Source organism: Bombus terrestris, chromosome 15, assembly GCF_910591885.1.
Source record: "Bombus terrestris chromosome 15, iyBomTerr1.2, whole genome shotgun sequence".
Classification (NCBI taxonomy): domain Eukaryota; kingdom Metazoa; phylum Arthropoda; class Insecta; order Hymenoptera; family Apidae; genus Bombus; species Bombus terrestris.
Genome location: NC_063283.1, coordinates 5,730,456 through 5,756,411, shown reverse-complemented (window position 1 = coordinate 5,756,411; position 25,956 = coordinate 5,730,456). Strand labels below are relative to the sequence as shown.

Below are 25,956 nucleotides of genomic sequence, written 5' to 3'. Positions count from 1 at the left end.
TATTAAGGAACGTCGTAAAGCTTTATGGAATTAAATTACCTTCGACTATAGCAAATGATACCTGCATTTTATTCCTTGGCTTGTTGGCTTGTCGGTCGCTTTTCGTTATTAAATTTGCCTTTTCTTTTTTTTCCTGCCAAGCTACGCTTCTTCTTGGCCTAGGTAGGCAAAAGCATAGCGACGTTTAATAAACGAAGAGCGTGGTATTTAAATTGCGTCTGTAATGTAAGTTCCTGGTCTTAAACCTGTACCCAAGTTAATTCATCATCGCAGTTCCGTTAATCTCTTCCTCGCAATAAAAATAGCAATGATTTCGTGCCTTCCCCCTTGGCCACGATACTTCCCTTCGATTACTATACTGTTATCTGGTTCGTTTGTTCATCAAATCAGATTCCATCGACCTCGCTTTTAACATGAACGATAACTTACGAATTATCAATTAACATCTCGTGTCTCGTCGAAATTCTGATTATTAACAACGCTTTAGAATTCCATTCAACGAATATCGTTACGATCCATTGCTATTTAATTTTACCATTCGTCATATATTTATGTACAACTTTTCCAACTGTTGAAGTGGTCACCACTTCTACGAAAACTCTACATCTGGTCTTTTTAGTTTTCTCAAGCGCTGAAGCCATCGACAGCATATAGACAAAAGACTGGCACGAAGGCAGACCATAAACAGTAGACAGGCGACGTTGACTTCGGGGTTTTCAGTTTTAAGGTAACACTGCTAGCGTGCGGATCTGGACCAGTTCAAATTGTATTCCTACTTATTATTACACTTCTCTATTAAATTAAATATATATATTTTGTACCTTACACTTTATCCACGCGTTTTCTCTCTTTATACATCTAATAACCTCAACACCAACAATTGTTAACAACACTGTAGAGGATTGTAAATGATGACTGTTGGAATAACGAAGTAACTCGTTGTTGAAACCGTCGAGTGTATTTAAAATAATTAAGAAATGAATAATTACAGGTAATGTGATTAAGAAGCTCGTACTAAGAAATTCGCTAAGGCAGTGCATAATGATAACTCGCTGATAACTCGTTGGTAACTGATAGATACTCGTAGATATTCGTAGATCACTGTCTCAGCGAATTTCTTAGTACGAGCTTCTTAACGATATTACCTGTAATTATTTATTTCTTAATTATTTTAAATACACTCGACGGTTTCAACAACGAGATACTTCGTTATTCCAACAATCATCATTTACAATCCTCTACATTGGCAACCACGACGTGAGTTGAACGCGACTACAACACTTGGACATTTTCTCTAATAAACAATTACACGGGTTACGTCCGATATGCTTCTCGAAATTACAATCCAGTACGTTGGAATGGCAAATTGCTATTTAATTTTACCATCTGCCGTATATTTCCCCTGTTATTATTATTATTATATCTCAGATATTTCCTTAACGATTCTCTGCAACTTTGACAAACATCGCATCAATTACGTCCGATATGCTTCCTCCGACCGATTACTATTTAATTTCGCCTTAATGTCGCGTCGTATGTTCGCAACGCGGATCAAATTTTCCGATCAATCACCGCGCGATACAATTTCGTCGTCGCCTCGACTACGATTTAACGAATCTCGTCCGATGAAATATATTTTATAAATATTCCGAATGGCCGATAGCATGCTCGGAGCGCATCTTGGCTGAACAAACTACATCCGGTACGTTTCGATAAATCTCTTTCAAACGACCGTCCGATGATTATCCATCCATCAACCGCTGCTTCCAACACCAACGAAACTAATTCGAAGCTCGCGAATCGTCGTTAACCAATAAGCTCGTACATTCGTTTGCTCGTATTTCTCACCGTGCCAGTTGCACGCAGCATCTAATCTAGCGCGAGCAAACAGAACGACGGAGAAAAAAGAAACGCCTGCTTCAATTATGCCGATGATTTATGTTTTCGTGCATTCTATTGGCTTGGCAACTAAGTGATTGCGGAGTTTGCCACCAGGTGGTAATGAGAAAATCCGCAATCGCTTAGTTGCCAAGCCAATACACGTCTCCTCGCTTTCTTCTCTTCTACTTTAATCCGTCTCTTCTGCTACCGGAAGCTGGAAACCCACGTTCCATGTGATCACTGCGTAGCGTGTCTCGTCTGTATATTATTATTCGCGTACTTCTCGCTCTGACTCGTGCGTCGCACAAACAACGGAAGTAAACGGCGTGTAAAGTCGTTGCGTCGAATTCGCCAAGACTTTCCGATGATATTCCACGTTTATGGCTACTTTTCACCAGTTCGCCGCTTCGAAAGGTGTGCGCGTGAAACGTGTGGGAAAAGGCAAGCGACGACGAGTATAAGAGCGCGGCTGTTATAACGTAGAATTAAGTTGTCAGGGAACGACTGTTTTATTTTTGTATTTGTTCATTTCGTTACTGACAGTGCATTCGTTATCATTGGCGCGTCAATGTCGATTTTAAGCAGCTTTCGCGGTTACGTCTCGGCAATATTATTTATTCGATGCTGATTATTATTATCATTATCCGAGCGTGCACATCCACTTTAAAGAGTTTTCTCGCCACTGCGTTTTCGCCGTACGATTTACACGACTTACTCGATCTTTCTTATTATTCACGCGTCAATATATGTTTTAAGGTTTTAAGGACTATCCGTACGCGATTATAACATTGCCACGTTAATATCGATATTCCAGATTACTCTGACAGCGATTATGGCTCTGCTACGCGATTTATTTAATCTTCTTTATTACCAACGCGTCAGTGGCGATTTTAAAAAGCCCTGCAATATTATATATTTAAATACTCGTTATTATTGGCGCGCCAATGTTGATTTTAAGGAGCTTACGCGCGATTATGGTTCCGCAATATCGTTTGTTTAATATTTATTATAATTGACGCGACAGTATCGGTTTTAAGGACCATTGCTGCGCGATTATACTTACAACGATTATCGTCGTAATCGTGTCTCCGCGATATTGTTTATTTATCGTTTATTATTATACGCGCGCCAATAGTCGATCCTGAAGAGCTTTCGCGCAATTATGGCTCCGCAATATTATTTATTTAATATTCGTTATTGGTGGCGCGTCAATGTCGATCTTAAAGAGTTTCCGCGCGACTATGTCCCTGCAACGTTATATATTTAACATTTATCGTTATTGGCGCGACACTGTCCAAATAATTTCGCCTGATTATGGCTCGGCAATATTATTTGTTTAATATTTATTATTATTGACGCGTCAATGCCAAAGACTATGTACCTATTCCCTCGATTACAGCTTTCGAATATTATTTATTTAATATTTATTACGATTGGTACATTATCGGCGCCGATATTACACGCTATGCACATACTGTCGCGTTTATGGCTGTGAAATATTCTTTACATAATATTCATTATTATTGTCGCGACAATGTCGATCTCCATGAGTTTCCGATTATATTTTTACAATATTATCTACTTAGCGTTTATTATTATTGGCGCCACAGTGACGTTTCTAAAAGCTATATTCTTGCACGATCATAATTTTCCAGCGTCAGTATTACCACGATATCATGCAGCACAATGTTCTGCTTCTGTAATAACGAATTACCACGTTTTTGAATGCAACAGGCCATTTCTTTGCGCGAATACCTGCCTTGCAAAAATTCCTCGATTTTTACCAATGAAATGAAGTTTCCGAGTTTATGAAAGTAAATAAGAAACGCGGTAGGAAGTGGAAGGAAGAGATAAAAAGAGATTCTACCTCGCCGGAGAATCTTCACCTCGTCACTGCCATTAACCTTTCAACACCGGATGCACCGGAATTTTAATTCGCGAAAGCAGAGCTTTACAGTTGAGCTGCATATTACTGTTATTCCAAGGTAGTTTCCATCTTCCCGTATCGTCCAGTTGTATCGTACGAGTTCGCCGCGATCCCTCAAATCATCGATAATTACACGTCGTTCTAAGTTAATCAAAGCGTCTTGCAAGTTATGAAATTAGTATCGATAAGTAAACAATGCTTTAACCACCGATTCTAAACTACCCTGCGCGTTCCTTCTTACCACATACTTCTACTTCTTATTATACGTGCTACTGAAAATTTTCAATTTTCAACGTAAATGAAATTCTAACGTAGATGAAATTCTAAAAAGAAGAAGAAGAAAAAAAAAGAAATTCGTAGGATTCTACTATAAATCTTCTAATAATTAAAATATTAGGTTGTCCGAAAGATTTCTTTCGTTTCATAAGACGATAGGTGATAGACGAGCAAGAATTTCTGTTTTGTATTATTTTATCGAATCAAGTACGATCCATTTCGTTACATTTCTATTATTACGTTCGTGCATAATTCAATAAACTAATATAAAACAAGAAAACATTGTGCGTCTATGATTCCCTTATAAAACGAAAGAAACTATTCGGACAAGCTAATAAAATAATAAAACTCGCCAAGGCGAGTGGATTTACAATAACAACTCGTCGATGATATTCCCTCGTTTCTCTTTCACTCTGCTAAAGTTCTAATAATACGTTGAGCGAAATAATTATTATTATTTCTTATTCGGTGTACAGGCCTCGAGCGATCCGTTAAACGAAGCGGCCAGTTAAAGAAGGATTAATTATACAGAAATATTTCAAGAAATAATAACGATTTCCATGAAACTTACTCGAATTTTCATCGATATTTTCAAAGCAGCTACGTTTAATTCCAAGTTACAGTAGCAACGTGAAAAGTAACGCGGGGATTAGAACAAACAAATTATCGGCCTTCCACAGGCACAGACTAACGCAAACACGCCTTTGCTCCGTCTTTTTCTCTCTCTGTCGATGTGGAATCTGGATTAAAAGAAGCTTAGCAAGTCGCGTCGTCGAGACGCGAGGGAAGAGATTAAATAAAGCCGGAATAAATTATCCTCCCTCCGTTTCTTCTCTCTTTCCACGCCACGTTGCTCTTTCTTTGTCCCCCTGCTGCAACAGTTCGCAGGCAGTAGCCCGGTTAAACGACGAGAATTGGGGTAATTTCGTCGTATACTTTCCATGCAAACGACCGGCCACCGAAATCTTGCCGGACGCACACACGCGTCGTCCTCCAGCCGATGAAATTACGCGACGAATTAATCGCGTGAAATTAATCAGACGAACGTTTCACGTATGAACTGTGAAGCTTTATGCATCAAAACTTCAATGTGAAATTTCAATGTGAAGGTGCACACAATGAGCTTGTATAAAACGTATAAAATATCCAATGTGGTTCTATAGGAATATTATTGTTCATTTAATTATTCGTGTTGGTGGAAATTGATCAGGAAATTAATTATTTTATAAATAAAAGCGTATTGGAGGTAATATTATTTTTATAAAGGAAATTAATTCTTTTTTATATATTTAGTAAATAGTATTCTTTTAGAAGTATATTTTTAATTGTCCATGAACATGTTAGAGCAACACAATTTATTTTTCAATATTATCAGGAAATTTATTATTTCATAAATGAAAGCGTGTTGGAGGTAATATTATTTTTATAAAGGAAATTAATTCTTTTTTATATATTTAGTAAATAATATTCTTTTAGAAGTATATTTTTAATTGTTCATGAATATGTTAGAGCAACACGATTTATTTTTCGATATTATTTAAACGTTATATTTAGAAGAAGATCGTAATTTTTTTGCTTGTTTTTTAAATACATCAATAGGAAATTTAAACGTGCAAAGATACTCGGAATAATCACTTTTATTCGAAGTAGGCTCGAATTTAACTTGCATGGAATACAAAGGCATCTTTTCGGGAATCTTGCAATTCGCACTTTTAAGCGAAGAAGATATTTTTATTTCAGCGCGATAGATCCTAATGTTTATGATATAACTGATAAACAAATTAGTAGAAAGATCCAAAAGGATGATAGACGCGTTACGGTTAATCTTTGCGAATTTACGTCCGAAAATGAGACGCTCTTCTCTTTAGAAGTTTCCTTTTAGAATTTAGGACAAACGGTACCAAGCGTCATACGTGTAACGCTTTGGTACAAAGAAAACAATCATTTTCATCGAACCATTGTTCCATCAAAGTGAAGTGAAATTTCTACGATTTGTATCGTACAGACAGTGATCGTATAGCGCATTTATATAATAGCGATATTCATCAGTTATATATGCATAAGCATGACATATTCTAATTATAGATAGCTTAATTATACGTTCGAGCAGAATTTCTTCGAGCAATTATACTTGTTTACACGTTAATTGCTACCTTTTCGTACATTACACCAATAGCTATATAATCTGCATCCATTTCATTGATTTAATAGACTTTCATAAGCGTGTTCTTGCTAATGATATTTCGTAAATACTGTTACATTTTTATATTATCACGTTCTTTCATATAAATTCGATTTACTATGCTGCATATCACCATCACTTCCCTATCAATGTCACGATAGGATGTCGATCGGGGAATATTAATAAGCAAGTCAGCCAAGTAATCGAATTAATTAAAGGAACGCCAACTCTAGAAACTCTTAACGTCGACTCTTAAAACATCAACGTTGATTTAAACACCTGAAACTCTAAAGATATGCTGTTTCTTCTAAATAAACGTTACGATCAGTGTAAGTTTGATATGCTTCCATGTTTCTAATTTTCTGTTAAATAAATGAAGATCCAGCTGCGATATCAGATGTTCCATAGAATCCAAAGAACCAAAGAAATCACAGACTTGACAAACATATGACGACACATTGTGATACTGAGATATATTATATTATATAGTTAAGTATGTAATTTCACATCAAGTATAACGTGATATTTAAACATGTTATAGTTCAATTCTAACAATATATATACATAGCAAATTATATGGTAACTGAAAGTACAAATATATTGTAATATAGTAATGCAAAACTTGTTATATAAGTTATAAAAATTACATTGGAGACACTGCAACGTAGATATAGGAAACATGCTAAAAAAGAAGCAAACGAAATCCTACTAAACTAAAATCCTACTGTACTTGTGTAAACAAAGAGTGTACCAGGCCTTAAGCCTCGCTACAATAAATAACAGACACGCATACAAAAATTGATCGAGCATTCAAAGTTACTTACATTGCCATTTCAAAGAAATTCCTCGGGCAATGTCACGTTGTTATTAAATTCTAGTCTCATTTCTCTAATTTATCCAGAGGAAGAAAAAAGAAAACAGGAACACATAAAGAAAACGAACAAGAGATCTAATCAATCATTCAAGTTTACGATTTATGTTCGACCATAGGGCATACGAGTGACAAAGAAGGTCATTAAAAAGCTGCATAGAAAATCGCGAATCGATGACGATGCGCGATCTGTCGAGGCGGCGCTCGTTCTGGCTGGATCATCGATCGTAGATCCGCGAACGCGATAGATGACGACCAGAATCCAACCGACAGACATAGAGCATTACATCGACGAATGATAAACGCGTTATATTCATGAGAGGCCATTGTATAAAGCGTACAGACACATGTACTCGCGTTTTTTCCTTCGATTGTCTTTCGTCGTTTTCTTTTTTCCCTTTTCTTTTTTTAAACATTCGTCCGAACAACGTGATTCGCTCCTTTCTTCGCATACGGAACGATTTGATCGGCATTTGAATGGATCGGAAATCGTCCGTGACACGATTGTTCTATTCAGATAAACTGTGATACCGTGCGTTATACGGACCAGTCAATAAGAGAAAATTGAAAGCGGAGAACGGAAGACGAAAGTGAAGATAGATCTTTGCCTTGGAAAAGTCGATCTTTCTCGGGGAATAAAGTTTCGTGCGAGAAAATGTCTGTCTTGTAGTCGTTTGGCACCGATAAAGCTTCTATTTGCAGTTTTTTTTGTATAAAACAGTGGATTTGTTAAAAATTTCTTAGCAATATTAGGAATATTCCTATCTATCGATAAAGTACTTTTTATTTAATCTTCTTGTATCAACTCGAGTGGTCGATCGTTCGATCGTTTTCTTAAAATCTTAATTTTCGACGTGGCGAAGTTCTACAATTTAAATATCACGGAAAATTGCATATCAAATTTGCAAAAGCTATAGCGTTTATTTAGGAGGATTTATATTTTACTGATTTCAAATATTGAATATTATCCGCGTAAATCCAGCTGAGAATGTATTCTTATTTTTATTAACAAGGTTTTAAATATTCCTGTCGTGTTAATTTATATTCACGACTATACTGACAGAAAGATTAGAAGTAAATGGTGACTTCCAGGTTGGTTATAAATACGAAGAGTTTATAATTCTATTTCAATCTGCTCTATTTATTGTTATTTAAAGTAGGTTGCCAATTATATGGAGTCTGTAAGTGGGAATTCCTAGCTTCGTCTAATAAATCAACAGTTCGAGTATACTAAAACAAATCGCCTATAACAGAACTTTCATTCTTAGAACAAAGCTTCGAGGAATTGCAATGAATCTCGGATTCGTCTTTAATGCACCACGATCCTATTTGTGCGATAACCTCGGAAAGTCGAATAATTCGCATAACTCGAATAAAGATGGACAAACAATCCAAGTGCAACAAAGAAAATTGATCGATCGATTAAACTTGCGATTTATCGTCAATAAGGATGTCATTCATGTCATAAAATGACGTCGTAAAATATAATTATATAGCGTCGTAAACCATACACGTACCCACACACAGATAACCGTAATCTAGTCACTGATAATCAGCAAACATTAAATGACTAACTATTAGATATTAAAAAAAAAAAAAAAAAAAAATACAATTACAACTGATCTATCACGGTATATAATTTTTTAAAAAAATAATATGGCGATTAAATAAACGAAAAGGAAACGTAAAGTTTATTAAAAGAATACATAGAATGAAAAATATGAAAAAAGAAAATATAAAAGTATATGAAAATTTCTAGCCACACTTCGGCTCACGTCAGACGATTTTAATTTATACGAAAAGAAATTTCGAATTCTACTGCGAGGTCACGTTTGTTGCTTTGAATACCACGTAATTCAGTAGCAGATAGCCAAACACGTGATTCGTGTTTGTACACTGCACGTACACGCGTTCCAACCGATCAATCAACAACGTCAGGGATCATTCCATCCGATCTATAAATCGTTAGCCGAGTGACGCACGAATTTTCGTCCCATACCGGCGCATTTCGATCGAGAAATTGCTGGCCGGAAATGCGCACTCGCCGCCGGAAACGCACTTTTCGCGCGTCCATCTCTCTCCTTTAACAGTCTGTTCAAACATTGTCGACAATCACGTTCGCTTCTTTTTATCGTTAAACCTTGGAATTTAAGCTTTTTTCAAAGCAAAAGTTCATTACTGTTCAGCTTGTTATTATTTTCGATTAGTCATTAAAAATATTACGAAGTAATACAGTTGCCAAGATCGATGACAGCCGATTAAATGTAATCTGATCTCTCGATGATTACCTGTCATCGATCTTGGCAACTGTGTTCCTTACTGATGTTTCTTTCTTTATATATCAGACGTTATCAGACATCGACTAAATCTTCTTCTAAAAATGAGAGATCAACACTCTTCGTAGTCAGAGAAGCTCGTACGCTATTTCTAAAATTGTAATTAGATCGTTCTATTATTAGCTATCGTCGACTGAATGCTCCGATCGTCAACCTTCCTCTTCCCAACAACCGAACCTCTCAATCTCAACAGACGCCCTGCCAAATATCGTCCATCTCGCGTACCATGTTTCCATAAATCCCAAGTACACGTATATAAACTCGAATAAATTCGGAACTATATCCGTCGAAAATTCTACTCTATTCTGGCGAATGAAACAAATAAACAAAGCGACCAACCTAACCCTACCATCACATCGATAACTATCCGCCCACGATTACAATTCGAAGCTAACCTAACCTATAAACAACGTCTCAACGCCGCAACAACTTTACGAATCTTCTTACAAAGACTCGTTTCACGGCATCCAAGCAAAACATCTCCCCTCCGCCGCCCTAAAACTCGACGATCAAACACAATTTTCGGTGGCTGCGCAATTTGCTCGGCAGTTTTCGCGAGAATCGGAATTTTTCCGCGAAACCGCGTCTCGTCAGGAACGTCTCATCTGAAAGCTGCTACTCACCAGTCGCGACTCCTTTCCAAGAAAAACCGTTCCCTATTCGCAGTCCCCGCCTCTCTCGTCCCCCTCGCCGAGCTTCTGGCGTTTCTGGCTTTTCTCAAGGTGCACGCGCTCGCGCGCACACTCCAACACGATCCAGAGATCCTGCAGCAGTGTGTCGGTCGATCCTGGATCGCGTGGCCGCTGTCAGGAAATTCGCACTCTCGCGGAGGAAGCTGATTCACCGCGCGCGCATTCCTCTTGTTATTTCAGGCGAGTCGAGTTATAAATCCTCCTCCTCTTCTTTCCACGACGGTTCCATCTTCATCCGCGATCACCCCGCTTTTCCAACTTGTTCCTAACTTGTTTTGATCCGCGAAAAGCGTACGCACGATCGAAGCAGAGGACCAAACGATCTGACACTTTTTCTCGTTGTTGTTGGTGTGCTGTTTCTTTCTTTCCTTTTTTGTTGCAGCAAGGGGAGGTTTGTCGGTGTGTCGGTGTGTTGTGTGTTTGGTCAGAGGTTTGTTTGAAAACACTAGCGCGCTTGGTAAACACCTGTTCCTAGGTTCACATGCGCACTGATCACCCCGAGAGACGCACTTCCGGTCAACTTTCCGCGCGAATCCTTTCAAACTTTGGTCCGTCACTGATTTCCAGAAGACAGAGAATCTTCTTGTTTCGAACGTTTGGTAGCTTACCTTCCGAAGGTCCCGCTTTGTTAAGCCCTTTGGCAACCTTGATGGCGGCAATTTTGAAAACTTTTAAGATTTCAAAGTTCTATGGGACCTTCGTTAATTTCACTAGCTTGGGATATTCCGATGTTACAAGTTTGTTTCCACTCTTTCGACGATGATTCGTTTATTTTTCAATTTTCCAAGGTTCTCCTCTGAATTTTCCAACGTTGGTTCGTCGACTCGATTATGTCCAACAAAATTCGCAATTTTCTAGGAATTTCCCACGATCATAGTACTGCCACGATTTTCCAGGACTACTGCACGAAACTTACAGTCGTATCGACCGACTGTTCACTAACTATCAACTGTCCACCACAATCTAGCAAAACCAAAGCAACGTTAAAATCCTTAAATCGTCAAAGTAAATTTCAATCGTAATTCTTCAAAATTACAACTGTCCACTACTTATCGTAGCAACTAATCACTGAACATCAGTAACCAAAGAGAAAGAAACTTGGAAATAATTGAATGTCCTGATATTCGTAATCCTTTCGAAATGTCGATGATCGGGATCGACTGTCGATTTAGAATCGACTGTCCACTGAGTGAGTGACTTGACTGTGGCTGGCGTCGCGGCGACACTGACACGAGAACGCGTTCCGAGGCGAGAGGATGCGCTCGAGGAAAGCTCGGGGCGAAGTGCCAGAAGAGTCGTCGCTTGAAATAACCGCTCGTCCACGAGCTCTCCCTCCGCCAACCCCCGTGGCCGCTCTCATAGTTCCTCTCCCCACTCTGTGGATTCAGAGGCTAGCTGCACCGGCTAAACTCTCTCGTCACACAGCCCCACTATGCTTTTTCCTTCTTTCTTCGTCCGTTTTGCCTACGTTCCGTTTCTTCCTTGCATATTCACGTATGTGCACTGTCGTCCGGTAACGGGCATTCGAATCTCAGTTTCGAAACGATTCCAAAGATTCTGTTTCACGAGATATTCGGAACATTTCGAATGACATTCGGTAGACTAAAACCGCTGAAAGTCTCGAAAGTCTTGGAAATCTTGCAAGTTTTCGAGCTTAGATTTGCGAACTTTAGATTCGCGGAATAGCCTTCGACACCTTAAGACTCTTGGAAGTCTTGAAAGTCTTGAAAGTCTTGGAAGTCTCGGAGATCTTTGACTTTCGATATTTTGAATTTACGAAATAGAATTCGACGCCTCAAAACTCTTGAAAGTTTTGAAAGTCTCGGAAATCTTGGACTTTCAAGACTTTAAATTTACGGAATAGGGTTCGATACTCTGAAAGTGTTGAAAGTCTTGAAAGCGATGGAATTCTTGAAAGTCTTGGAATTCTTGCAAGTCCTATAAATCTTGGAAGTCTTGGATTTTTGGGACTTTAAATTCGCAAAATAGAATTCGATATCTTAAAGCTCTTGAAAATCTTGAAAGTCTTGGAATTCTTGCAAGTCTTGGAATTCCTGCAAGTCCTGTAAATCTTGGAGGTCTTGGATTTTTGGAACTTTAAATTCGCGAAATAGGATTCAATATCTTAAAGCTCTTGAAAGTCTTGAAAGTCTTGGAATTCTTGCAAGTCTTGGAATTCCTGCAAGTCCTGTAAATCTTGGAGGTCTTGGATTTTCGAGACTTTAAATTCACAAAATAGAATTCGATATCTTAAAGCTCTTAAAAGTCTTGAAAGTCTTGGAATTCTTGCAAGTCCTGTAAATCTTGAAGGTCCTGGATTTTCAAGACTTTAAATTCACAAAATAGAATTCGATATCTTAAAGCTCTTGAAAGTCTTGAAAGTCTTAAAAATCTTGGAGATCTTGAAAATCTTGAACTTTCAAGACTTCAAGTTTACAGAATAGGATTCGATACTTTGAATGTTTCGAAAGTCTTGAAAGTCTTGGAATTCTTGAAAGACTTGCAAGTCTTGAGCTATCAACGCTTTCGAGACTTTTAGAGTATCGAATACCTACGATCATCGTGTTCGCTATTAAACGTCGTAAACGTAGTTACTTTCTATCACGATGAACGAGCAACGAGCGACGATGAAGACAACCGGTAGCCAGAGAAGATCAATGTCAGCCATTTGGAAATTAAAATATCCTACTCTCTGGAATCAAATGAATCGTGCTACTTTTCGTTGCAGCGTTTCAAACAACCTACTGCTCGCGGCAATATGAATCGCGTTTGCTATCGTGATTTATTCGAAACGCGCTTGTTATCGGCAGAAACATTGAAACGTGCTTCTTTTCGCGATAGACTGAAGCGCGCTATTCTTCGCAAGACAAATGGAATACATCGCTTTTCGTAACACGCGTCGATATATTCCGAACGTAAAGGTAAGTAGACCTTTTCAACGATAACGTATCCACGATAGATTGCAACGTCTTGCCTTTCTTCCATGACAAATTACTAACGAACGTCCATTAATATACGTATTTCCTCCGGTTTCCGTCATATTAAAGTACACCTCGTATTTTCTCAATGGCGACGATAAGAATGATTTACTTTATGCTTTCACCGTATAGCGCATAATTAGCCCGCGTGAAAATTCCAATAGAACTGATTACGATATACGGCGTCGAGTAATTTTCCAAAACTACTTCGCGCTTTGCTAACGAACGAATTAACATAATCACGCTTTATTCGATATTTTTCTTCAAGTTATCGGAGACCAGAGTCCTTCTTTCCACCAGGTACATTTAACGCTTAATAATCAACAGAACCGTGCATGGAAAAAGCTCACAAACTTTCGTTTCTTTGCTCGTTGTAACACCATAATAAAGAGAAGTTCTCGAGACTCTTGGTAGGCGCAAAAATCTTGCGAATCTTAGAATTTCGAGAATTCTACACCGCCGTATTCCATTCGCAGTGATTCGAATCCTTCGTCACGGGCATATCTTCGTCGCGATTCGAAGCTTTCGACGATCCTCTCGCTAATGTCGTTCATCGGTACGTGCAAATTTCTATCGATTTTAACGAACAATTCTAATTAACGTTCGACGATATTATTCGGAATGGGACTGGTGGTCGAACGGAATGAGATTTGTCGAGTATCGTCGGACAAAATAGCACGCGTCAAGTGTAAAATTTCAGCTGCGGGAAGTCGTGTATTTGCAAGATACAGGTCTCTGCGTGTACTAGATCGTCGCGCGTTAGTCTTCTCTCTAGCCAAGCTTGATGTCGTTGTTGCATGTTCTCCTTCTTTTTCTTCTTCTTCTTCTTCTTCTTCTTCTTGCTGCAGGATGATTCTTCTGATTCCTCGTCTCCTTCTATTTCTTCTTCTTCTTGGCTGAGAATGGTACGTGGCCGCGCGTGCACGTGCGTCAGGGAGTTTTCGCGCCATTGAGCGAGATACCGAGGCAGAGAGTGGAATTTACTGCGGTTCTAACAGGGAAATGAAAACGGAGACGAAGATGAGACGGAGAATGAGAGGGTTGGAGGACTTTAATGCTGGTAGTTTCATTTTATGCCATCCTCGCTTTATTTCGTCCAATCAAAATGTCAATTTTATCTTCTTTCTAAAACTAAAACACTAAAAGTCCAGTTAAATCTATCCGTTTTAATGCCCGGTCCCTTCCATTTTCTATCTTTCATCTGTTTTAATCACTAGTTCCTTACTTTCTATTATAATCTCGTGCCATTTCCAATTCACGCGGTGGATTAAAAATGCTGCACCTTATCATCTTCTTCCTTAAATTGCTTCGTTCACTTTCTAACCGAAATAAATCTCACTAAAAGTATGGTTAAATCTGTTTCGTTTTAACGTTTGATCCCTTTGACATTTTATGCTTCATCTGCTTTAATCATTAGTTCATTTCTTTCTATCCTAATCTCGTGCCATTTCCAATTCACGCGGTGGATTAAAAATGTCGAACCTTATCATCTTCCTCCTTAAATTGCTTCGTCCACTTTCTAACCAAAATAAATCTCACTAAAAGTATGGCTAAATCTGTTTCGTTTTAACGTATGATTCCTTCGACATTTATGCTTCATCTGCTTTAATCATTTTGTTTTTTAATTTGCTTTTAAAATTAATCTGCTTCAGTTCATTTCTTCTTATTCTAATCTCGTGCCATTTCCAATTTACGCGGATCCTTTCCAAATGCTGAACCTTATCATCTTCTTCCTTAAATTGCTTCGTCCACTTTCTAACCAAAATAAATCTCACTAAAAGTATGGCTAAATCTGTTTCGTTTTAACGTATGATTCCTTCGACATTTATGCTTCATCTGCTTTAATCATTTTGTTTTTTAATTTGCTTTTAAAATTAATCTGCATCAGTTCATTTCTTGCTATTCTAATCTCGTGCCATTTCCAATTCACACGGTGTATTCAAAATGCCGAACCTTATCATCTTCTTCCTTAAATTACTTCGTCCACCTTCTAACCAATAGGAACCCCACTAAAGGTACGGTTAAATGTGTTTCGTTTTAACCTATAGTTCCTTTGACGCTTTATGCTTCATCATTATTCCATCTCTTTCTATTCCAATCTCGTGCCATTTCCAATTTACGCGGATCCTTTCCAAATGCTGAACCTTATCATCTTCTTCCTTAAATTGCTTCGTCCACTTTCTAACCAAAATAAATCTCACTAAAAGTATGGTTAAATCTGTTTCGTTTTAACGTATGATCCCTTTGACACTTTATGCTTCATCTGCTTTAATCATTAGTTCATTTCTTCCTATTCCAATCTCGTGCCATTTCCAATTCACGCGGTGTATTAAAAATGCCGAACCTTATCATCTTCTTCCTTAAATTACTTCGTCCACTTTCTAACTAATACAAACCACACTGAAACTGTAGTTAAATCTATTTCGTTTTAATATATATATATATAATATAATTCGTTTGACACTTTATCCTTCATCCGCTTTAATCAGTAGTTCGTTTCTTTCTATTCCAATCTTGTACCATTTCTAATATACTTTTAGCAGGTTCAAAATATCGAGCTTTATCTTCTTCCTCGAATTAATCCGTCTGCTTTCTAATTACACCTCGATAAAATCGTAGAAACTCATAACTGCAAATATTACTACGTCAAATCTGTCAACGTTTTTACATTTACCGATACGCGTTATAAGCCACGAACTTCCTCTTTGAAACCATCGTTAGTTAAGCGGTAGCTACGATTATCCTGATCACCGTTGAATTAGGATTGCAGGTTCGCAAACACGGTGGTTATTCAATCTATGGTAGTAGATTGCCGTATCTATCGATGATGATTGCTGGAAAACAACGATCCGCTGTCGGCACGGTTGCTGGCTACGGGTAATAACGGCGATATAATTGATCGATCGAACGACGTTTCAGATAGACGCTACTGGCGACTAAGTAATTCCGCATCCGTTCGATCGATCAAGCCATGTTTGTCCGGTTGTTTTGTATGTGAAGTTTCTCTTGTTGTAAAATGACATTTCAAGCTACGTATGATTTATAGAAACAAATATGCCTAGTATTGATCGACGAGTAATTGTTCTTTTTTTTTTATTATGTATTTTATTAATTTATTCTATTAATTATTCTTATTTATTATTAGTCGATTCTTTCGATTGATGTTGTTTTATGATTAGAAGGTTGTGATTTTCTTTGCAATTGATTGATAAAAGCGTGAATGGAGGGTCGCAAAGTCTTTCTTCAAATTCGATCATAACTTTTGATAATTTTGATCTGTATATTTAATGCTTTCTAATTCACATTCGTCGTGAAATATTTCGTCGAGATATTTTACAGAAATTGAAATACATTCCACGTTACGTTCACTTTGTTTCTGTGCTACATGACGCTTGTGTATGGCGAAATAAAACGGAGACTTAATTCATCTGCATCTTCAAATATCTATTTCATCTCTCAGGTGTTTTACGGAAATTAAAATACATCCCGCACTGGGCTCATCTTGACTCTGTGTCACATAAAACGTCCACGCCACAAAGTTCAGATTTTACTAAGTTTACGCCACAATTTTACAAAGATTCAAGTACATTTTACACTAGGTTCGTTACACCTCTGTATCATACAAAACTCTCGCGTAATAAAATGAAAAAGCGTCTTGTTCATTTTCATCATCCACAAAGCCCTCCATAATAATTCGCAAAAATTGAAATACATTTCGCACTAATTGAAATATATTTCACAAAAATTGAAATACACCCCACAGACGTGATTCACGTCGCCTCTGTCCATGCCTGAAACACGCAGCTTACAAAATGAAAAAGATCACCGTGATCCAATGTTATCTGCCACGAAACCCTAAAATGATAATATTCTACGGAAATTGAAATACATGTTCCATCGTAGAATCGCTACGCTGCACGATCTCGTACCTATGATGCGTAAAACTTCCTCGTTACAAAGTAAAAAAAAAGAGATAAAAATAAAAAGAAAGACAGATCTCGAAGTGTACGATTCGACAGAACTTCGAGTGCACTTGATACTTATAAGTACACTATATATGTACGTTCGATTCCCTGCAATTCCAACTTCTACCTGCCACTGGCTTTCTCCGGGGTTCTTCAGCGCACTCGAGAACCAGTTTCTCTTCGGTAACATTGTAAAAAAAAAAAAAAAAGAAAAAAGAAGAAAAATGGTTAATTAACTCGTGGCACGGCACTAGCTCGCGAACATAGCCACGCTTGCAATTCATCTGCCCGCTGGTTAATCCCGTTAAGAGATCCTCGTGATTATCCATGATGATTCATTGATTTATTTTAACCATCCTATTCCAACTAACTTCTACTATGTCCGTAATTGTCCAGGGATTTATCTAGGACGCAATCGAATAGCTAATGTCTCTTCCTGTTTTTCCTTGTTATTTTATGGTTTGAAAACAGAGGAGCGATTTGTCAGCGTAATAGCGGCTTAAAGGTTTATTCAGTCGTGTAAATTCTACGTTACGCAGATATGAAAGAGGATTATTCTCGTTCCGAGCTTGTAAATCTCGCGTTAACTTTGTGTCGTTTTGTTCTCACGTAAAATTAAGTATTTGTTACTTGAGAAATCGTGCAATTTTTAGACAGTGTTTCGACAGTGATCGATCGGGTTATTGAAAAATTGAGAAGATTAGGTTGTTATACTTTTGTAAATCCGTGGCTTCCTACGGTGTTTTTGAGTTGCGGAAATGGATTTGGTGCATGAAATGTTTCGAAAATTTCCTTTATTGCGTTAGATCGTCGCACGAAAAATTGCCTAATCGTTGAATGGTTAAATCGTATTAATCGTATGTCGAGTACTTATTTATCTGCCAGTAGAATTTGTAACCTTTTTGATATTCGAAAGCAGATACGAAAAACGAGCTAATAATTAAACAGCAATTTTGAGAAGCCAGTAGTACACTGACGAATTATTTAAGATACCCTTTGCAGTATGAAAAGTTAGAAAAATAATTATTAAACTCCAATGAGAAAGAAATATTACATTATCAAAGGAATAATACGTGGCCATTTTACATGCGGTATAAAATATCCAGCAGAAAAAAATAAATACTCGGAAGAAACGATAGCAATCGATAACTAGCGACTTGAGATTCCCAGTAGCCAGCCGCGGCTAAGCCACAAATCATCGCGTTACAGCTAGAGACCGAGAGCTTATAAAGCTGCCATTTAAACGAGACGAGAGCCGAAGCGAGCAAATCAAACGGAGAAAAAAGTTGAACTTCAACGCCACCCCTCGCTAATGCCAGAGTTTCGATGAAATACGAGGGGTAAACGAGGCGTTCTAAAACGTTTCGTACCGTAGAATTAATGCCTCTATCAACCGAGCATTAGAAAATCCTTTCTTCCATTCCGTAGCAGCTCGTACAGTAACGATCGATCGTAAAGTAAATTCCTCAAGTGCGACACCGAGTGGTTCCTTTGTAGGCTAGAAAGGGGTGGCCATTGGAAATGATGACTTTACGAGCAACCCATAAAGATTTAGTGGGGAATCGTAGGTTTCAAAGCGCTTTCAGATTATATTTCTAGCGAAGGATTAAGTGAATGGAATTGGTACGTTGAGAGGAACGAGCGGATTGCTTCAATAAGACGAATAGGGCAAGCGACGAACCGTGCGTTGCTTGATATCGCGACCGAATAAATTAACATAGTCGTATCATACGTTCCATGAGAAATAAATAATTAAGAATCGAATTTTAAGTGGTAGGATTTTTCCTGTCGCTCTGGGTCATTTGAATGGTACACACGTGGTTATCCGAACGTACGTTCAAACGAAACTAGAGTTTCTGATTTGAAACGCGCGGTTGAAAATACACGCGAGTTTTGAAATTCGTGTACGTCTTAATACGCGAGCATCGAGATACGGAACCGACAGCCTGAAAAGATTTGAGCCAATCCCACTCTAATTTTATATCAAACAGAAACGAATGTGGGTGAAGTTGGATTTTTCTCGAGGCACAGCCTCCGCCCACGCATTTGATTTACTATAGCTACCCCCTCCCTCCCCCATTACAACTTTCACAAGAGAATTCAGGCTGATGACCTCGACAAAGTATTAAAAGAGTTATGGAAATCGGAGATGGCTCGTGATATTCGTGAATGCGCTTACTTATGCAACTTATGTTAATTAATACAGCAACAGTACGTTGTAGTGACTTTTATCATTTTCCGTTTCCTCTTTATTTTTTTTTCTTTCCTTTTTTTTTTTTTCTTTGTGCGGCCAAGTGAATGTTTACGTACGCGTGAATAGTCGTACGATAACGTATGACGGGAAATATGGATGATAGTCGTCGGCGGAACAGGATCTCGATGAAATGATCGTCGATGATTTCAGCGTGTCGATAAATAAACATTAGCCGGCGTCGGTGTGAAATCGTGTCGACGAATCGATCGTCGCTGATTTAACGATAATTCCGACTCCATTGTACTTTAAAAACTTCATCTTCGAGCTGAGTTACGTATCCGGCTATTCGTTCGTACGAATCGCACGCTTAAAAATTTCTTCGATTAAGCTACAGCGTGAAAATAAAGGATAGTGAAGCAAACGTAAATGGAAATTCTATTCAGATGAGACGGGAGATTTACATTTTGCCGCCACTTTAAATTACTCGTTGTATTAATCGTGCTAATTAAACCGTCTGGAAATCAAATTGATCAGCATCGCGTAAGCTGGTTTCTTAAATTCACCTTCGGATTTATTATTATTTGCGTGATTTTCTAGCAATTAATGAACTCACGAAAGTGAGTCGTTTTACGTTGACTAATGAAATTAAGAAATTAACAAAAAGTCCACTTGATCAGATTAACTTCCCAGAGGTTTAATTATTCAGTTACCTTCGATCTGGTCGATTTCCTACCAGCGTATTATGCAACCTGTTACCTGATAGTCACGGCGTTGATAACTGCGAGTGCGACGCAAGGAGCGTTGTTATTTTCTCGTATGGAAATCTACGAAGTTTTCTTTTTTTGTTCGATTCTTGCGAGCTGCTCGAAGCGATCGTTCGTTCGTCTTTCGATTGCCCTGTAATTTTTCGTGAAATCAGGCGTATCGAATCCATCGAGCACACGACGAGTACAGAGAGGGACAGTTGTTTTTCCATCTCGTTCACCTGCCCACGGTCATTTTTACGCTTCGTTACTCTGCCACCTTGTACTTTCGCAAAATTTATCAAATTAACGCCAGCAAAATTTATTTGAATTTATGACATTACGCGTAAGAATACTGTTCTTCCATCTTTGCACGTTTTATTCGTCATTTCGTTACTTTTATTCGCGTAATGTATTTATCATTTATTATATTACTATTATTTATTATAATTTATATTATTTTATTATTTCCTGGTTTTCTGTTATCTTGTTTCCCACACGCACGAAATTCTTTGGAAAATTCCAGTTCCCAAAGCGAAGTGAAAAATTCTAATCGATGTACTTAATTTCTTGTTATTCTAATAATTGAGTGAAATTTTAATCGGAGGGAGATTGAAGTAAATTTTTATCATAATCAGCGATACAGACATTCGAAATGATTTTTACAACTCGCACGTTGCTCGGGACTCGCGATCGTTCGCCATAAGTGTTTTCCTTTCTCAATGTTTGACCGGAAACCCTACGGGGCACAAATAAGATGAAAGTTGATCTAAAGAAATTGCCAAAAGGTCGAGTTTGGTATCGTTTTACGCGTATCTCCACGTATATAGTATTGTCTGCTTTTACGACTTCCAGCTGTTCCCAGGAACCGTGCAAAGAAAAGGGGATGTATCCTCCCTCTTCCTCTTCCTTTTTAATTCGGTAAACATCGAAAACATTTCCCATTTCGTGAAACTCGGAACCCTGGGATCACAGGAACGTATTGGCATGCATTTTTGAATACAGAATCAAACATACGATAAACACTTATTATTCACGTTATAGTAATAATTTACTTATAATTCTCAGTGAGAATTGATTTTAAAATTATTCCAAATAAATAAAGAAAAAATTTTTTTGAATACGAAAAATCTTGAAGTAACTACTTCAAGAAAAACTCTTTATTTATTTTTATTTATATTCGTGGCCTGGATACCGCTATTACGCAGAAAATAGAATTTAGTGAAACAAAAACATTCTAAATAAGGAGAGGTCCATATTATTGTGCCCCTTGAATATACATTATGTTTTTGGTTACAAGATCTAGGAATAAAGGAACTAATAAATAGTTTTCTTGTAGTCTTTAGCTAAAGCTATAAGGTTAACTTTTTTGGTAATGTCCTTTTGTTATAAATATATGAACGTGCTCCCTATTTTTCCATTATCTTGTAACACCAAGAGAGTAAGGATCTGTATCAGCATAAACTTATACTTATACCTTCATTTATTTCATTATATTTTTCTATTACAAATTCATCCACTGATTCTTCTATCAGTCAACTTCAACAAAAAAGAAATCTTCTCAAAAGAGTCAAAAAGGGTATTTTCCATTGTCTTGTAACAGTAAGAGAGTAAGGATCTGGATCAGCATAAACTTATACTTATACCTTCATTTATTTCAATATATTTTTCTATTACAAATTCATCCACTGATTCTTCTATTAGTCAACCTCAACAAGAAAGAAATCTTTTCAAAAGGGTTCAAAGGATATTTTTCCATTGTCTTGTAACACTAAGAGAGTAAGGGTCTGGATCAGCATAAATTTATACTTATATATTATACTTATACTTTAATTCATTTCAATATATTTTTCTATTACAAATTCATCCACTGATTCTTCTATTAGTCAACAAATTCAATCAGTTCAAATTCTAACAGTCTATCTATCGACAAAAAAGAAATCTTTTCAAAAGGGTTGAAACATTGGAAAAAATTCTAAAAATAGTGGAAACTTACGAGAACGAAGATTTTATAAATCTTGAATCTTCGCTATCGTAGAGCTTTAAAAAGTTCTCGTCGTTTGAAAAATTTCAAAAGTTTTAGAACTTTAAAAGCGTAGGAAATGGTAAAGGCATTTATAAAGTTTTAGAAACTCGAACGATAAACGTACATCGACTCAAAGAAACCCTAACGATTCTTCCAATAATTCTAAAATTCCTAAAAGTATTTTCCTAAGATTTTTCACAATTTACAAAAACTGGCTAAGCTTCGGAAACGAAGGGAAACGGTAAATAGCATAAATAGGAGAAGATTCCAAAAATCTACAAAATATTAAGGATTTCGAAAACTTTGGAAATGTCAAAGATGTTGCGACGATGTAAATGTATTCTACCAAAAAGAAAATATTAAAAGTGTTTTTCCGGGAAGAGAACTGTTCTTCAGCGTTTTCTCCAGTCCTTTTCCACGGCGATTATCGGCCCCACTTTATCCTATTAATTAGTACACGTCGGAAGACAGGAGCAGCTGATACGGAGCTGCTCTGGGTCGACATGAACGATTCGTCGTTGTCACTGATCGAAAACACCTTAAATCCACGGCCTCCCATACAGTGCACACAGCCATTCGAGTTCACCGGTGGAAACGAATTAGCCGTCAGTATAAATAGTAACGTGGCGATGCCATGGAATGCGTGACAGTGAATCACATCGAGCGAAGGCGAGTAAGTCTCTCGTATATGATGACTAATGACTTCAAAATGAAGAATTCTCTCGGGATAATGGTGTATATGCATTGTATTCTATATCTGACGAGTTTTGAGAAAATGATCAAAATTACATGGGAAACGCTGCGCGTTAATGAAGATTATACTGAGCTTTAAGCTTCACTGCGATAAATAATATAGGTAATTTATGTAGACAAATATTTTCAAGGAATACTCGTCAAACTTCTCAGTACCATAGAATATCCTCAACAAAATGTTGCACAATTTTTAATGTAAAATTTCAAAGTATTTTTATTATTTCTTATTCGTTTTGGTACTTATTTCGACACAATTTACATGGGCAATATTTCTAAAAAATATTCGTCAAGCCTAACGTAATATATCGGAATTTTCAGAACCACTTACATTTTACGATCTTTCACCTCCACACAGCTAGCCTTTTTTTTAATTATTTAATTTATACTTTACAATTTGTCCAGCTGGACATTTGGTAAATTTTTCTAATTTAATTGCTAAATAACATGTGGATGGCTATCCCCAGCGGGATACCATTTTCGAGTTTGACTAGCGCAGCCAGTACAGAAATTATTTTCAACGAATACTCGCCAAACTTCTTCTCAGCACCATAGAATATTATAATAAAGAAAATACTCTCTGAGAAATGTACATCTAAAATTCCATCTTCCAAACAATAAACACCAATCCTCAACAAAACGTTGCACAATTTCTAATGTAAACTTCCAAAGTACTGTTATTAATATTTCTAAAAAATATTCGTCGAACCTATTCGCCAAATAAGCGTAATATATCGAAATTTTCAGGAACACCAAAGTTTTATGATCTTCCACTGACCTCCGTGCAACCAGTACAGAAATTATTTTCAACGAATACTCGGCAAACTTCTTCTCGGTAGCCGCACCATAAAGTATCACACGTAAAAAATATCCTCTGAGAAGCGTAGCTCTATGATTCTAAAATATACGCTGCAGGAACCTTAGGTGCAACTAGCGCCCCGCTGACCTTAACTCCGCTCTGCAATCCCGTGATTCGATGTCACGCTCCGTTCTGCTCACAGATATTCCCTGTTTTTTCTCCACGAATCGACGCAGCGGTAGTTTCGGAAGCGTCAGAAAAATCGTTCGAAGAATCCATAAGGGAGAAGAGAGGCAGAAAGGAAGGAAAATCTTTCAGTAGGACAGTTGATGGCTGTTGGACTGTCATCGGGCCGAAACCATGAATTGTCTCACGCTCGTGGGACACGCGTTTCTCGCCTCTTCCCGTCGCTTCTTACGATTCTTATTTTTCTAAGGGACCGGAACGACTTTGCTTTGAGGAATTTTCTATCCGCCCACGTTTATTTCCATTAGATTCAACTTCGAACGATCAACGTGTTCGTATCGAAACTCTGGCGATCTATCGCTATAACGTGCAGTTCTATCGCTCGCGTGAGAATTTAACGTAAAATGAAAATTAATGCAGCAAATAGGGGAAAGAACAGCGATTCTGTTACGAAGAATGGAAAATTAATTGGGATGCCTATTAAAGAGAAGAGAATCCGACAGTAGAAAGTTGCTAGTTCGTTTGGATCGAAGCTGCAACAAATTGAATGAAGCAATGAAAATGCAAATCGCAGAAGCTGAGAAGAATTCGTCGTATAGCATGTTCGTTGAAACGATCGCAGGATGTAATTAACAGCGGATGCTGGGCCACTTGAAAGCCCGATGGAAAAAGAACCGTGCTTGAAACGCATATACGTTTAAACGCGAAGTGGCCACTTCGCGTCCCATCTTCGATAATAATCGTTCTTAACATTCGGTTTCGCGTTAACTCTATCTCGACGTTTTCATTCGGCCGAGATTCTGTTGCAGGAGGGAACTTGTATCCTTCGTATCCACCTCGCCTGGAAATCTTCATTTACGATTCGATGCTGGAAAAAAGAATATTCAGTGATTATAGTTGCAACATGGAGAAGTGGATCGGATTGAAAATGTAATTAATAGCGGCGTGTACTTTGAACATCGTAATTTTATTACTAAGTAAATCCTAAAATGGCGAGCGTAACAGCCAATTTAATATAACTTTTACAGCATGAGTTCACTGCTTCCTAACGATCCGTTTTATTCTATTCGTATAATACGAAATACTTTTCTATTTAGTATTTGTCAAATTATCTTCTTTCCTTTTTATGAATTTTCTTCTTCCACTGTTCTGGAACATTTTTCTTATCGTTAACTATGTGTTAATTAACCGTTGTTTCATCACCTCTCAAGCTAAGAACATCGTCGTCTAACAAAATTAGGGAAATTCCACGTTGCGATCGGAATGAAAATACGACCGCGTAAAGTTTTACGTGAATCAACCGCCGCAAGCTACAAGTTTGATATATTTAACTTTCCGAAAATATCACGGAATTAAGAAACAATGGTTGGCCGATTTCATTCAAGAGCAGAATCAAACACGATTAGTTGTGCTGCTAATTTACGATGAATGCCGGCCGCCGATTCGACGTGCTTATCCTTCGCCCCGGGAAATTGAATCAAATCTACGGTTATTTTCAGTGGCGAAACGGTAACAGAATCCCCTGTTTATTACTTTAAACATAGAATCGAAACAATTGCCGGCTTAAGAACGTCAGAATCGAACTCTCGCCATTCATTTCCTTGGAAAACTTCCGGTGCCCCGTTTTCTAACTTTAATTCCGCACGATTAAATGACGTGCTTGCTGTATTCTAATGAAAATTCTCCATAACATACACCAGCTTTTAATATAATAATTTTGCCAATTGTCTCGTACATTTATTTTTATTTATTCGTTGCACCTACTCTTCCACGGTCCTTTCCGGTAAAATAATTTTACCGTACGATGGCCGATTCGTATTTGCCAAATCTCAGTCTCTTCAAGGACCGAAGTTAAAGATAGAATTCCAACTGAGCTTCGTTACGAATACTTTTCTTCGAATCCACTTGTTGGATCGCTATCGTAATTCCTAGTGGGCGTATTATCGTGGAAAAGAAGAAAAAAAAAAAAAAGGGAAGAAGAAACAGAGTTGATTAAAATTTTTGTCGTATCCTCGATTTTCCAACGAATTGTCCGAAACGTCGAAATTCATTATTATACGCCGGTTACTATGTCCGTGGTATTTGTAACGTTATAGGAGATTCGATTTTATTTCCACTTAATACTCCCGCGTCGAATAAGATTGCACGGT

General features: G+C 37.6%; 1 protein-coding gene across 2 annotated transcripts in view; it reads right to left on the bottom strand.

Annotated features, from left to right (window-relative positions):
* LOC100643345 (fibroblast growth factor receptor homolog 1) overlaps window positions 1–11,457 on the bottom strand; it is a 110,595-nt gene extending 99,138 nt beyond the window's left edge. For both annotated transcript variants that reach the window (XM_012317326.3, XM_012317327.3), the window contains exon 1: window positions 10,097–11,457. The gene's annotated coding sequence lies outside the window, so the exon portion shown is untranslated. The remainder of the gene's footprint in view (window positions 1–10,096) is intronic.
* Between the last annotated feature and the right edge of the window lie 14,499 nt (window positions 11,458–25,956).